Source organism: Palaemon carinicauda, chromosome 8, assembly GCF_036898095.1.
Source record: "Palaemon carinicauda isolate YSFRI2023 chromosome 8, ASM3689809v2, whole genome shotgun sequence".
Taxonomy (NCBI): Eukaryota; Metazoa; Arthropoda; class Malacostraca; order Decapoda; family Palaemonidae; genus Palaemon; species Palaemon carinicauda.
In genome coordinates, this window is record NC_090732.1 from 23,442,073 (window position 1) to 23,457,072 (window position 15,000).

Consider the following 15,000-nt stretch of genomic DNA (forward strand, 5'->3'; position numbering starts at 1 on the left):
CTCTAACCTTGTTCAATTAAAATACACATCCTATTCATTGTGTAAACTATTAGCAATTATGTAAATTTCTATAAAAATTAGCATAAATATTTGGCATTAAAAGCGCTTTGGAACTATACAATATTTCTTGGGGGAAGAAAACAAAAATCTTGTATTTTACCTTTTTCTGTCTCCTAATATCCTCATATGTAAGCAATAAGCTCCGAAAAGGTAAGCTAACCAATCTGCCTCGATATTAAAAATTCATTTTTGGACGTCGAAAAGAGGAAGTCTGGAAGGTAAATTCCCGCCCGGGGTAAATATTCCAACGAAAAGACAACGCAATCTTCTTCCCTTCCCTTCCCTTCCCTTCCTTTGCATTCCCTTCATAGGCCAGAGCTAATCAGCAGTAATGGCAGCTCGGCCTTCGAACGGATGGATGGCTCACTTTGGATAACCTAATTCGATGAGTCTATGTAATTCCATTACCGCTAACTGTTTTGACTGGAACACTTCCTGGGTTGTTACTGCATACAAACCAAAGGGTGCTGATTATTGAACAATAGGAAATGAGGAATACTGTGTGTGTTTTCATGAGCTTAAATTATTTATGAGTTAGAATAATTTTTTTTTTTAATTCACTATTGTATTGGAGTATACAGATTTTCCCTGATCATGGAATGAAATATATATTTCTTTTCACTGGTCTTCTTTACAACAGTCAACACTCCTTCACCTAAAACTTCTTCACACACACACACACACACACAGACACACACACACACACACACACATATATATATATATATATATATAAATTAGATAGATAGATAGATATAAATATATATATATATATATATATATATATAAGCTTTTCGGACACAGCCTTCCTTTAATGCAATTTGCAAGATGATTACTATAGTGGCGCTAATGTGTTTCCTGGAAGAATCTTCTTATTTCCTCAGCTTCTTCAAGTTTTCAGGCGTAAGCTTTTGGTTAAAGAGGCGATGAATATCCCCTTTCTTCATATTTTATTCACTTCAGCAATGTTTCGACAAAACTGTCTTCAGCAAGTGATCGCTGGTTAACATAAGTTCCTAATTCAGTTTACATATGAGCTTCTACAAATATTATGACTTTATATTGCGATGATATTCTACAGACATTAAAAAATTATAAGATTGAGAAATTAAAAGGTAATTTCTTTTTCAAATTCAGAGATCCTCAGATTCTAAAAAGAATAATGGCTGATTATATATATATATGGATATATATATATATATATATATATATCCATATATATATATATATATATATATTTATATATATATATATATATATATATATATATAAACACATGTGTACGTAAGCTCAGATCTGCACCACTGCAGAGATTATCCATATCGCTTTCCGCATCTGAAATTGCATTCTGCAATTTCGCTTTTGTCCTTCGAGAATTAGTCGTTTCCTGTTATCTTTTTAGTCTCAAAAGTCATAGAAACTTATGCACCGCATGCCTGTATAAAGTTGTATTTGTGTAAATTGTTATCAATAAATAAACTGGGAGAACGTTATGAATTTTGCGATATATTGTAAGTATTATGTTATGCGACTATTAATTTCTTTCACTGTTACTGTTTTGCTATTTTTCATTCTAAATCAATTAGTAATGGAATAAGACATTGAAGTATACATTACCTAGTTTAGGTTTAGATAATAGCTGACCGTAACAAGTGCTGTTTTTCTTCGACGGGGCATGTCTCGAAGAACGAGAGATTATCTTAATAGTTTTCTTTCAGGTTCAAAATATGGCCCCAAGAGATTGTTACGGTTAAGAGAGAGATTCTGGTATCTCATTCTCTCGTTGGCTGGTATAACTTCTGCAGGGAAGTGTGTGCTGAGATTCTTATAACGGTGGACCCAGGCACTTTGCGGAAATGGCTGAGAGCAAATTTGGGACATGGAAATACAACGTCGACCATATGGTCAAAGGGTGCTGGGTGTTTGGGGTCATTAACCCAAGAAATACGTAAGACCTTTTTCAAAGTGGTTGAGAATTGTCTGAAATGTTTACTTCTTTGTTTTTAGCACGTTTTTTTTTTTTTTTTTTTTTTTTTTTTTCCAGGAACCACGATAATTTCTGACTGATGGAAAACGCATTCTAGTGTGAACTATTACGATTTCTATCATTAAACAATTAACCACAGCGTTACATTTGTTAACCCTGATAACCCTAGCGTGCATACGAACAAAAGAACGAAAATGGTGCGTTCTGAAAAGAATCTTGCTACCACGTAGATCCCGTACCCATAAATCGCTGTATGACAGCTATTCCACGGAGTAATGTACCCGAAAGCGTTTTATATATATATATATATATATATATATATATATGTAAATAAGGTCCTATGTCCGTCCCGGAAGTTTTTGAAATTGGCCAAACGTGTTTACCAACCTAATTTTCCCTCCGGTACCTGAATCTCATTCATGGCCTACGCTTTAGTTTCAGACAATGGTGGAACAGTATATTTTACTTTCCCCGTTTGTGGACCATACATATTAATAAACTTTTTCCGACTTCTGATAGTGTGACCTTTGTGTCATGCACTCTTACTTTCCCGATGTAGTTCTCTCATACACTTGTTGGCAACAAAATTCCCACTTGGCATAGTAAACAAATGGATTGCTAAAATGAGTCTTCTCTAAAGTTTTTTTCCAAGGTCTTTTAAATCTTTATATTATGAATGTCTAGTGTTATTTCCAAGGTCTTCAAATGCTTTATTTAGTTGAACCAATTGCTACTGCTAGATATCCAGTGTCTCAGTTGTAGAAATTATACTAAACTTTATATTTTTAGTCATAGGACACCCAAGTCATAAACGTTTGTCTTTTTCCAAAAATGAAACAATTCCCTTATCATGGTAAATTGAAAATTGTTTTAGGACAACAATTACATCGGTACTCTTAGCATGGATCTTCTATTGTGAACCAGTAGTCTGCATGAAAGTCAATTTGGATTTGTTTCTTGTGGGTCTTGATAAGTGTGATGACAGGTTTGCTGCTAAATTGAAGGTCAGACTCCTCCTAGATGACTTTAGTTGAATGGTTTTAAATTCTGTTTCCTATCAATTTGTTTTCTACAAAACAACTTGTATCCCTTGTAACCTACTAATGACAAATGAAAAGAGGGGCGCAATCTAAAAGAACCAGTCTGTAGGGGTACATTTTTTTTCTATAGTTGCTCAAGTTGATAAGCAGAAATTACTTGAAAGAACACATCCTTGAAAAAAAGGATGAAAATCAGTACCTTATATTTGGTAGGGGGATATGAACATTTCTTCGAAAACAGTTCTTCAAAAAACAGGTCTTCAAACAAAATTTTTCGAAATTTACAGAAACACAGAAGTAAAAAAAAACTTTGAAATATCATATCATTGATAGGCCATTTACTTTGAATCACTAATCCATACTATTTTACAAAAACAAGAAAGTTCTCTCTCTCTCTCTCTCTCTCTCTCTCTCTCTCTCTCTCTCTCTCTCTCTCTCTCTCTCTCTCTCTCTCTCTTCCACTGACCAGAACTTGCAATATCTCTTTACAAAACCATACCTAATATATTTGAACAATTGTACACCATGCATATGTAATGATTAGAATAGTTAATATTACATGTTTAAAACAAATGACGTAATATGTCATGTTGGTTGGAAGAGCTAACCCTGGGATTTGCTGTAGTCATTCAAATCGTAAACCGGACATACAATGCAAGTCTCAGCAATTTGACATTCTTCTTAAACGTCAACACATTGTCTCATCGTGTGAAAGTTTGTGACGTCACCGGATGCAGGTGTCTTCCGATTTCGTCACGTGGCTAAAGTAAACCAAGCATACGATATCTGTGATATCGATAATTTATTCAGTTCATATCTAAACTTCACCAGAATTGGTCATCTGGACCAACCCAGCTTCCTCCAGTGATGGAGATGTTTAACTCTGTTGTTTTTATAGAATAAAGACTTAAAAACTATTAAGATGTATTCATGTACCATTTAAATACATCTGAAAACAACTCATACTCAATGTGTGCTTAATACAGTAGCACGCCAATACATAGAGTTGAAAATTGCCTTAACACTTATTTTTTAATTACTTCCAAATAAAAAAGATTAAACCTATGAGGAATTTTTGAGGCAGATAAAAGTTCTTAGCCTTAACTTGTCTATTAATTCGATTTGAACAGATTTTGAAATGGGGATGATAACTGCAATCACCTCAGAATTTCCATCATGTTCTAGCTATGGTTACTTCTTCCATTTTTGTCAATGCATTTATAGCAAAGTTAGTGAATATGGACTCAAATCATACTCAGAAAATGATGCCCAATATACTATGACCATCCTGATGCCTTCAGTTTTTGCATTCCTGCTACCAAGCATAATTGTCGAAGGCTTTGATATGCTTAAGGATCACAATATCATTCCTAATGAAGCAGAAAACCTTCTCGACTACTTCAAGGACACTTGGATCGGACATCCTAATAGACAGGGAAGATAGCATGCTCCTAAGTTTAATGTTGATATATGGTCATGCTACGGCAAAGTAAAAAAAAGATTTGCTCAAAACAAACAATTCAGAAGAAGGTTGAAATCGAAGATTTATGAAGCTAGTTTCTTCTTTCCCTCCAATTATATGGCAATTTCTTGGCGCTTCGAAAATGGATCAAGATTTGAGCGAAATAAACGTAGAACAAGTAAATAGTGTCCAAGAGTTTCGAAAGTCTTCAAAAAAGCACGAAGAGGTTAATCGTTTGATCCAACCAATATTTTAGACTATTTGTGAGAATTCGCACACGACATTAGATTTTTTTTTAAAATGACTAAAAAAAAAATATTACCAGTTTTATTTGATTAACCTTAACAGGAAAACTGTTTTATGTTAAAATAAATATTCTTAGTAATACTTGTTGTTATTACCTCCTTTATTATTGATGAAATTATTTTTATGGTTATTATTAATATTTTCATTTCAAATTTAATTATCAGAACCGAAACAAATATTAATAAAATATAAAAAGATTTTCTTTTTGAATAAGTGTGTTCGAAGATCTCTATGCGAGAAATGTTCGTAGGTAGGGACATTGCCTGATCAAGGTACAAAAAGGAATATGTACCATTTGCAAGCTAATATACAAGTTACTGAGCCACTTGTAAAATTCTTGTCGTAGTTGACCAGTAGATCTCAATGTTTGGCAGCTTCCCAACACACATATGGATGACAATGCTAATAAAAGAAAAATTCCTGGATATCCATGGAGAGAGTTCTAATGACACCTTTCTACTATGCATAGAGTTCTGCTTGGAACAATATCTCCCCTAATAATGTCTAGGAATTATTCAACGGGAAAATGAAAACACTTTACTAAATTTTGGAAGAAGTTAGGAAAATCAAACTAGCTGATATCCTCCTTTTTTCAAATCAAATTCCATCTGGAGCTTTGTGCCGTTCCTGGACTTCTTCATTCGGCTGTTGTAATGCCTACATTTCCAGATTACACAGTCTCCTATGTAAGTTGCTCGAACCTAACATGAGACAAAAAATGTTTTGAAAGAGGAGATGGTATGTAATGATATGTAAATTTAATATAAAATTTTTTATGCAATATAAGTCAAAGCCGATAAATAAACACATTTATGATAAGATAATTGAATGTAAATAGTAAGTGATATAAGTAAATATAAGTTAATAAATGATGTTTACAGATAAGTGAGGTAAATAGAGACAAGTAGTAAATTATAGACCTCCGCCTTTTCAACTCACCAAAATGCCTTGAGTATTAATTAATCATTTTCAATATCAAGGAGGAAATCTGGTTCCATGACATCTATGGAGTTAATGATGTAATTCTCCACCTCGATGCCATTATCATTATCTGGTACGAATGCAACCCATTTTAACTGAGAAAAACCATAACTACAGAAACTAGATTAGTAAGCTAAAAAAAAAAAAAAGAAATTGAGTTAGTATGGTTATCAACAACATATTTATAATGAAAGCTTTTTTATAAATTCTAGTTCTTGAATAAAATGGCTCTAGAAATTATTATATTGCTATGCTACATTAACATTGTAACAAGTAAATATATTCATATATGTATCAAAGTTGGTATTGCACAATAAATGTTTATTATTTTGATAAAAATGCTATACTGAGATAAGGCAATAAGCCCTTACAGGCATAATGCTGTACCAACCGTCTGTTACACGATCGTACATAGTTCATTTTGTGTATATATTATGCTTGTGTCTTCGCTCTTCCCTCTCACTAAAAAGAGCCTGAATAAACATGCCTGTTTTTCTCACCGGTAACAGTGTTGACTTTGAGCATGAAATATCCTGTTGCTTTGAGCTTTTGTATATAAAGGAGTGTTCTATAATAAACTTACTCAGTTGCTTTCATCCTGTCTTTGAGTCACAACCTACTCTCGTCCCATCACATTGGTTACCACGGAAGTTGACTCGCTCCTCCCGCCTTCCACCCACCCTCGCCCCTCCGTCGTTGGTACTATGACGGACTCTATAGAAGTTGGTGCTACGGCTGCTCCATTCAAACTTTCATCATTCGCCAGTGGAGAGGCGTTTGCTTAGTTTCAAGGCACAGAAGTCCAGTTTCACATCAAGGCCGTGACTCGCTCAACCACCAAAGCAGATTATTTTCTCGCGACGATACCCGAGGACTCCTTCCCGGAAATATCCGGCTGGCTTTGTGAAAAGGAGACACCCTAATAGCATATGACACCCTCAAAACATACCTTTTGCAGCAGTACTCGCCATCGCCAGCCGCCCGTATAGTAAAGCTTTTTCAGCTCTCTAAACAACCGTTGAGGGACCAATGTTCTTCACTCGCCCTCAGGGAAATTGCCAGTATTTCTCGCCTGCAACCTGCCGCAGACGGCTCTACTCATGAGGTGAACCTACTTGGTGCCCTTTGGATACGCCGTTTACCGGAACCTGTACGCGCTGCCATACCGGATGTCGATAGTTTATCCATAAAGGACTTGATGACCAAAGCCGACACCCATATGGACAGCCACCTCAAAGCCTCCATTTACGCCTCCACTCCTGACGCAGAGGAGGCCTATTCAACGTCAACCGAGGCTGATGTGAATGCTGTAGGACATACGCTCCTACCCCGTGACGTGCCGAAGCGGCAACAAAGCCACCCACCACCCACCCCTCGCTTGCGCCCAAACCAACGACTTTTACAGCCACTGACTACCTTCCATCCGCCACAGTTTTGCTACTATCACTTCAGATTCGGGGCAACCACGAAGAAATGTGCCAAGGATTGTCAGTGGCCAAAAAACGTGTAAGTAGGCCATCACTCGTGGTGGTGGCCTCCTGTGTTTCTAATCTTTTCTTTTTACATGATGCAGGAATGAGCGTACGATTTTTGGTATACGCGGGTGCTTGTCGTTCTCTTTTGTCAAAGGAACTCTTCAGGACACAACGTAGTTTGTCTACATCTGCCGATGTCCGCTTGGTAGCTGCCAATGGATCTGCGATACCCACCTATGGTTACAAGAACCTCACCTTATCGTTCGGAAACGGTAGATTTAATTGGAAGTTTCTTGTTGCTGATGTCACAATGCCAATCCTCGGTGTGGATTTCCTCTCTCATTTCCACCTTCTGGTCGATGTCGCCCACCGACGATTGGTCAACGTAGACTCGTACTTGTCGACACCTCTTCAACCCGCCCCCTCCAACCTCGCTCTCCACATCAGCGCACCTACGGATGCCTAAGCCCACCTCCTCACGTCGTACCCGGAAGTTTTCCGTCCAGAACTTCGCCAAGCGCCCACTGCTCCTCCCAAGCACGGTATTTATCACCATATCAAGATGACGGGACCCCCAGTTTTCGCAAAATTCATATGTCTGACACCGGAACGATTGGCAGCCGCCAAACAGACGTTCACCGAAATGGAGGAAATGGGCTTTTGTCAAAAGGCCTCTAGCCCATGGTCGTCATCCTTACACATCGTTCTGAAGAAAGACGGCTCCCTCTGTCCGTGAGGGGATTACTGGCGCCTGAACATGCAAACAGAACCGGATCACTACCCCCTCCCAAACATTGCTGACGTGACCTCCTACCTGCACAAAGCAAAGGTTTTCTCTACACTCGACGTCCTGAAGGGGTATTATCAGGTGCCTATGAACCCAGAAGACATCCCCAAGACCGCCATCACCACTCCGTTTGGTACATACACCTTCACTTACTACTGTTTTGGCCTTTGTAATGCTGGGGCCACGTTTCAACGTCTCATGGATGGCATCTTAGGGGACCTCCCCTTCTGTGTATGTTATGTGGACGACATACTTGTGTTCTCCTCCTCAAAAGAGGAACACTTCCGTCACCTGCGCATCGTGCTCGACCGCCTGCAACAAAATGGCCTTGTAGTCCGGTACGACAAGTGTACATTTGGCGTCAATGAAGTGTCGTTCTTAGGGCACCGCATCACTCCTGAAGGATTCAATCCCCTCCCTGAGAAGGTAGCAGCCGTTCAGGACTTCCCCGCAACCTCAACCATCAAAGCTCTACAGAAATTCTGGGGCATGATCAACTATTATCACCGTTTTCTGCCAGCCATTGCCGCCATTACTGCTTCCCTCTACGCCTCCCTCAAGGGCAAGACAAAAGACCTGAAGTGGGGTCCCCTTCAAGAAGCAGCCTTCTCCAATGCAAAGAAGGCCCTATGAACCACTGCGGCTCTCATTTTTCCTATCCCACATGCCCCTCTCCTTCTCTCCACCGATGCCAGAGACGTCGCTATTGGTGCAGTACTCAAGCAGGTGGTCAACGGCTTGCCCCGCCCATTGGCCTTCTTCAGCAGAAAACTGTCCAAGGCAGAATTGGGTTAGTCTACCTTTGATTGCGAATTGCTGGCGGTACACTTTGCTGTCCGTCACTTTCGCCATTTCTTAGAAGGTAGGCCTATCGTCATTTGCACAGACCACATGCCTCTGGTGCACGCCTTCACTAGACAGTCTGACGCCTGGTCCGGCAGTCAACGCCGATATCTCTCCGCTGGGGCTGAATACAATTGCATCCTTCAATACGTCCCTGGGAAAATGAATCCGATTGCCTATGCCCTGTCAAGAAACACGTTGGCTGCTGTTCAACTGGGATTGGATTACAACGCCCTGGCTGAAACCCAACGACAGAATCCAGAGTATCAAGCATGTTGGACATCCTGAACGTCCCTCCATTGTGAAGACTTCCCCCTTGAAGACTTCAACACCACCCTCCTCTGTGACGTCAGTACTGGTAGACCGCGACCTTGGATTCCTGCTCCCATGCGCCGGCAGGTGTGTGATTTTATTCACGGCCTTTCACATCCCTCGTGCCGTTATACTGCACAGCTGCTGAAGAAGAAGTCCATTTGTCACGGCATTTCTAAGGATGCTAAGGATTGGATCCGCGCCTGTACTTCTTGCCAAACTTCCAAAGTACATGGACACACAGATTTAGGAGTGGGCACCTTTCCTTAACCTCAGCGTAGTTTCGCACACATTCACGTCGATATTGTAGGCCCCCTACCCACATCACAAGGACATTGTTACCTGTTTACCGTCATTGACCACTCAACTCGTTGGCCTGAAGCCATTCCCATGGAAACTTCAATGTCCGCCTCATGTACATCTGCCTTACTCTTAGGATGGATTGCTAGATTTGGTATCCCTGAGTATATTACTTCTGACAAGGGTACCACTTTCACCTCTCAATTGTGGACATCATTAGCGAATCTCCTGGGCATCACCTTACATCAGACAACGGCCTACAACCCCGCTGCTAATGGAATGGTTGAACGTTTTCATTGCACCCTCAAAGTAACTTTGATGTCCTGCTGCAAGGATTCCAACTGGTTTACTCAGCTTCCCTGGGTCTTACTGGGACTGAAGACCACTCTCAAAGACAGCCTCGACGTCTCGACAGCTGAAATGGTGTATGGCGACCCGTAGGTCATCCCTGCCGAATTTTTTCCTTCTACAACCTCCTCCGACGATCTCCAGCGCATATGTCACATCGTGGGAAAATTTACTTCATGCCGCCAGACTTATAAGCCCCCAGCAAACATCACATACCGACAGACTTGCACTCTGCAACGCACGTCTTCCTGCACAACGACACTAGTAAGCCCCCACTGCCCTTTCCTTGTGATCGGACGCAGTCCAAAAACATTCCAACTAAACATTCGTGGCAAAGAAGACTGGGTCTCCATTGATCGTCTAAAACCTGCTTATCTCCTGCCAGATGACCCGCCTACAGTTCACCTCTCTAGATCAGGGCGCCCTAGTTAACATGTACAGTATGTCATTGTTAGGTTGGAAGCCATGTACCAACCATGTGTCACACGATCGTACATAGTTCATTTTGTGTATATATTATGCTTGTATCTTCGCTCTTCCCTCGCACTAAAAAGAGCCTGAATAAACTTGCCTGTTTTTCTCTCCGGTAATGGTGTCGATTTTGAACATGAAATTTCCTGTTGCTTTGAGCTTTTGTATATAAAGGAGAGTGTTCTATAATAAACTCACTCAATTGCTTTCATCCTGTCTTTGAGTCAGAACGTTCTTTCGGCCCGTCACAGTGCAGTTACAGGGAGACCAGACAATAAGGCCAACATAGGCATAGTATGGTCTCAGCAAAAAGCCAGCTTGGGACTTGGACCACATGGTGCAATTACTTTCACCTATATCTGCTAGATTCATGTTAATTTAAAGCTTACCAGCATGAAACAAAATGTTTAAGCTGTTATGTAAAGTTTCTAGAAAATTACTGACATTACAGAAGGTGCAGGCTAAAAACTATTCACGGTAAGTTTGCACACCGTGATTCTCTCTCTAAAAAAATGGGTGCAATGGTTCTCTGATCAGTGTCATCTTTGGCACCGCGCCCAACTAAAATTCCCAGAAAAGATCTATATACAAAAAACAACTATTTCTCTTTTCCTAAATTGTGCCCTTGACATTCGTACTCTACTGTAGGTATTGGTGTTTTTACAAAATTTGCATTTTGTAAATCATATATTCATATTATCACTATTCAACAGTAAAATAGTGACAAACGTAATACATATGAAGCCGCTTTTATTTTAGTTTCTTGATTCAAGATGTAAATAAAAGACCGAATGGATCAGCAGCGCCATCTCTTAGCAAGGTTCCCTACTAACATGAAAAAATGCTCTGAGAAATTCCAGCTACTTTCTGGTCTTCCCTTTTCTGCCTTTGCTCACTGTCTCGGGAGAGGATTTCTGCGGCACTGGAAGCATTAGAACATTCTAATTAGCCAATTAGGAGTCAGAACAGTGTTCCAGTTAGCTGAATACAAGTGACATGATCTACGTCATGGCATCTGTGTTCAATAGACTTGTAATATTTAAAAAAAAAAATAAATATGCACAAGAATCATGCTCGCTGAAGGGTTAAAGATATATAAAAGGGATAATGTTAGATACAATCAACTGTCTTCACATTTTTCAAATTCAGTAAGAAATTGAAAAGTTTGTTTTTATCACATTTAAAACAAGAAGTCTTAGGATGGCATGGACTATGCGTTAACTCTGAGGGAACGGATAATAATATTTTTTCGTAGGAAAGTCTGTTTCATTTCAGTTTCTCACCTACAGCACATAGTGTTTTAGTTGATTGTGTATAAGGAACTTCTAATACATTTATTTTCATTGTCATCGAGTTATTATCCAAATCCTTTGTGCACATTTCATAGTGTAACTGCAACAGAGTGCTTTTGCCAGTATGCACTTTCATTCAGACACATATGCACAATCCCCAAATTTCTTCGGATGGCCATCAACACCAAGATTGGAGGATTTGAGTTTGCTTTACCAGTGGGAAAGGAAGGGATACAAAAATTTACCCGATTGATATTTATTATTTTGGCGGGAGAACAGATGTTCTGTTTTGTTCCGGATATGTTTCCCCGATATATTGCAAAATAAAGCAAATAATATGCCCAGTTGTTAAAAAAGTTCTTCAATGGACCAAGTTGATGAAGTAGCAACTAGACCTTAACAACAAACCTTAAGCTTTGTGCACCTTAAGTGGGAATATTTGTTTCCCAAATCCATTAAAGGTAAGAATGTTCATCAGATGATGCTACAGATCTAAAATAATAACTGATGATACAAAAGGATATAAAAATACGGTTTTTCCTAACAATATTTTTGGTTCCCCTCCTGCAAAAATAATTTTTTTACAGGAAAGATCACGAGCACATTTTCATGAAATCCTCTAATAATTATCAATGTTATCATTGAAAGTATAACAACTTTGATATGTAACAACTGAACTCCGTCCCACCTTCTCTTTGAATATTTATACATACATTTTTCATCACGAATAATAAATATATAAATTTATCCTGCTGGGTAAATACTTTATTACACAAAGAATAAAGGTAATTCTATATTCAAATTCCTATTTAGTATACGTAAAATGAAGCGAAGGTCTAAATTCTAGAATATAATATTTCTAATTCTAAATTTACTATATAAGAAAAGTAGATGAAACATTAATGCAAAAACAAACTATTTCAATATAAACAAAGGAAGAAAAGACTGCGAAGAAGTAAGAGAAGGATTGCAAAGCAACACACCTGAATAATAGATGATGTTTTCCATGGAAAGTCCGAAGAAGAGGTCATAAAATTCCCTGGAAAATATCTAATATACATTTTCAAAATTGCATCTTCTTGGGGAAGAGTTTTCCAAAACTTGGTGATATTAATAACTGTAATGGTTTCCCCCTTCTTAAATTAAATAATTTACCATTCTATTATTTACATTTCATAAATAGTTTACCACTGAACTTTACTATTACGTGAAAAGGTAAATTAGCATACATTACCAAATTTCTTTTACGTTTTACACAGTCAATCACAAACACCTATACAATGTCATATAGACTTTTTGATACCTTTCATTATTTCTAATGTCCTCAAAATCAACTCTCATATGTCTTTTCACATTTTTAGGCCTTTATCTACACTGCTTAATCTTTTTAGCCGTTCTACACATAGACGCTCCCTTTCATGCTTAGGATTAACAACTGATTATATTCTTAGCATTCATTTCTACATTTTTTCTTAAATCTAAACTGTTTATCTCTCATCTTTTTCCTATTAAATATACTTTTTTTGCCTTCTCATTAATAAAATCCTTCCAACCTTTAAAAAATGCATATTCGGAGTCAAGACTTCCCCAATTCCCACTCATTTTTGAGATGTATTTGTTCTTTAAATTCTGTAATTGCTTTATAAACAGCAAATGATTTTCTCGCTCAAGTTATATATGGATATTTTAGAACCCTTTCAATTATGTTAACACTTCATGAACTTCTCTTCGCTTTAAGTAATATCATTATTCACTTACTGTCCCTCTTCACCCTATGTGATATTTACTGCCTCGGTAACAATATCGTTGAATTTAACGGCATGCTTAAAAACATTGTTATTTCAAAGGAAAGTGACGTTTGTTTTGTGAAAATGACCATGCTGGTAGCCCAGGAGCGCATTGCTGCTAATTATTGATAATATTACTTGCTAAATAAAGAAGTTCTTCCAGTTATTGTTCTCAAAACACAGCTTAAAATGTGAAATATAACTATGATTGATGCAAATAACCTTCATAGTTTTTACTGTTGAATTAAAAATAATTTCTCTAAACAACATATCATCACTTAAATGTAGTATTGTTGTCACCCTTCCATGAATGTAAAGTAATATCACATCATCATAATGGCATCATTAGATATGATAGAAATGCTAAACATAATAGAGGTTTTCAATTTGAATTTACACCTTGCTATGAACACAGGAATTTTACTATGTTCTGTTACAGATCTTTCATATCTATAAAATGTATTGTATAGATTATTAAAAACCACTGAAAATATAACATTTCTCCATAGGAAGTATATCCACCCATGATCCGTTTTAAGAGAGAGAGAGAGAGAGAGAGAGAGAGAGAGAGAGAGAGAGAGAGAGAGAGAGAGAGATGTGACCCATAGGTAACGATTAAGAGACCGTTAAGGGAACTGAATAAAACTGCCACCTTTAAGAGCATCTTTCTTTCCTCCATCAGAAAGATCCCCTTATATCTATAAAATACTTTAATGACTTTGATGAAAATTAATGATTTAGGCGGATCTCAGCTTTTAGCGTCTATTCGTTTTTCTTCATATTTGGTGGGATTTCTCCTTCGAGGAGAAATGGGACAGAAAGAGATCAGGGTGATTCACTCTTATCTATGAATAAAATTTCTTATGGAGTCCATTTCATATTTCCGTGTCTTATGAAACGAATAGAACTCATTTATATTTTACCAGTTTTAATTTAACTCTTAATACTTGTTCAAAGCTATGGCGTATATTTCCTACATCCAATTAACTTTTCAGTAATGCTCCCGGAACTGGCCCATGAGGTTCCCTCCAAGGTATCTCTAATTGTTCATCTCATGGAATTGCCCCAGGAAATGTTTACTTAGATTTCTTTTGTACATTTTGAAAAATGAGAACACCTCCAATAAGAGATATGCTCATATATAAGTTGATCATTATGAAGATATTTGTTTATTATGACGACGACCCTTGTCTTTTTTTTTTCTTTTTACCAAATCTTCTATTACTTATACGAATAAAACTAAAAAAGAAATTTCTCTATGGGACGAATTGAAAATATAGCATAGACTTGCACAGTAAGTTCATATTTTGGGAAAATGAGTCACCATAGGCCTGCAGATCAAATATTGATATTGCAAAATAGTTGCCGCAGAGAATCCAGGCTAAATAAGCCTCACCCCCTGATGATGTCCCAGCCAATCATGTTGATTACCGAGTTAACAGCTCGAAATTTATAAGGTTATGTATTGTGACCAATGATAACTTGGGAAAAACCATGGATGGCTAAGACGTTATCAGGGGGCGGGGCTTATTTCACCCGGAATCTTTTT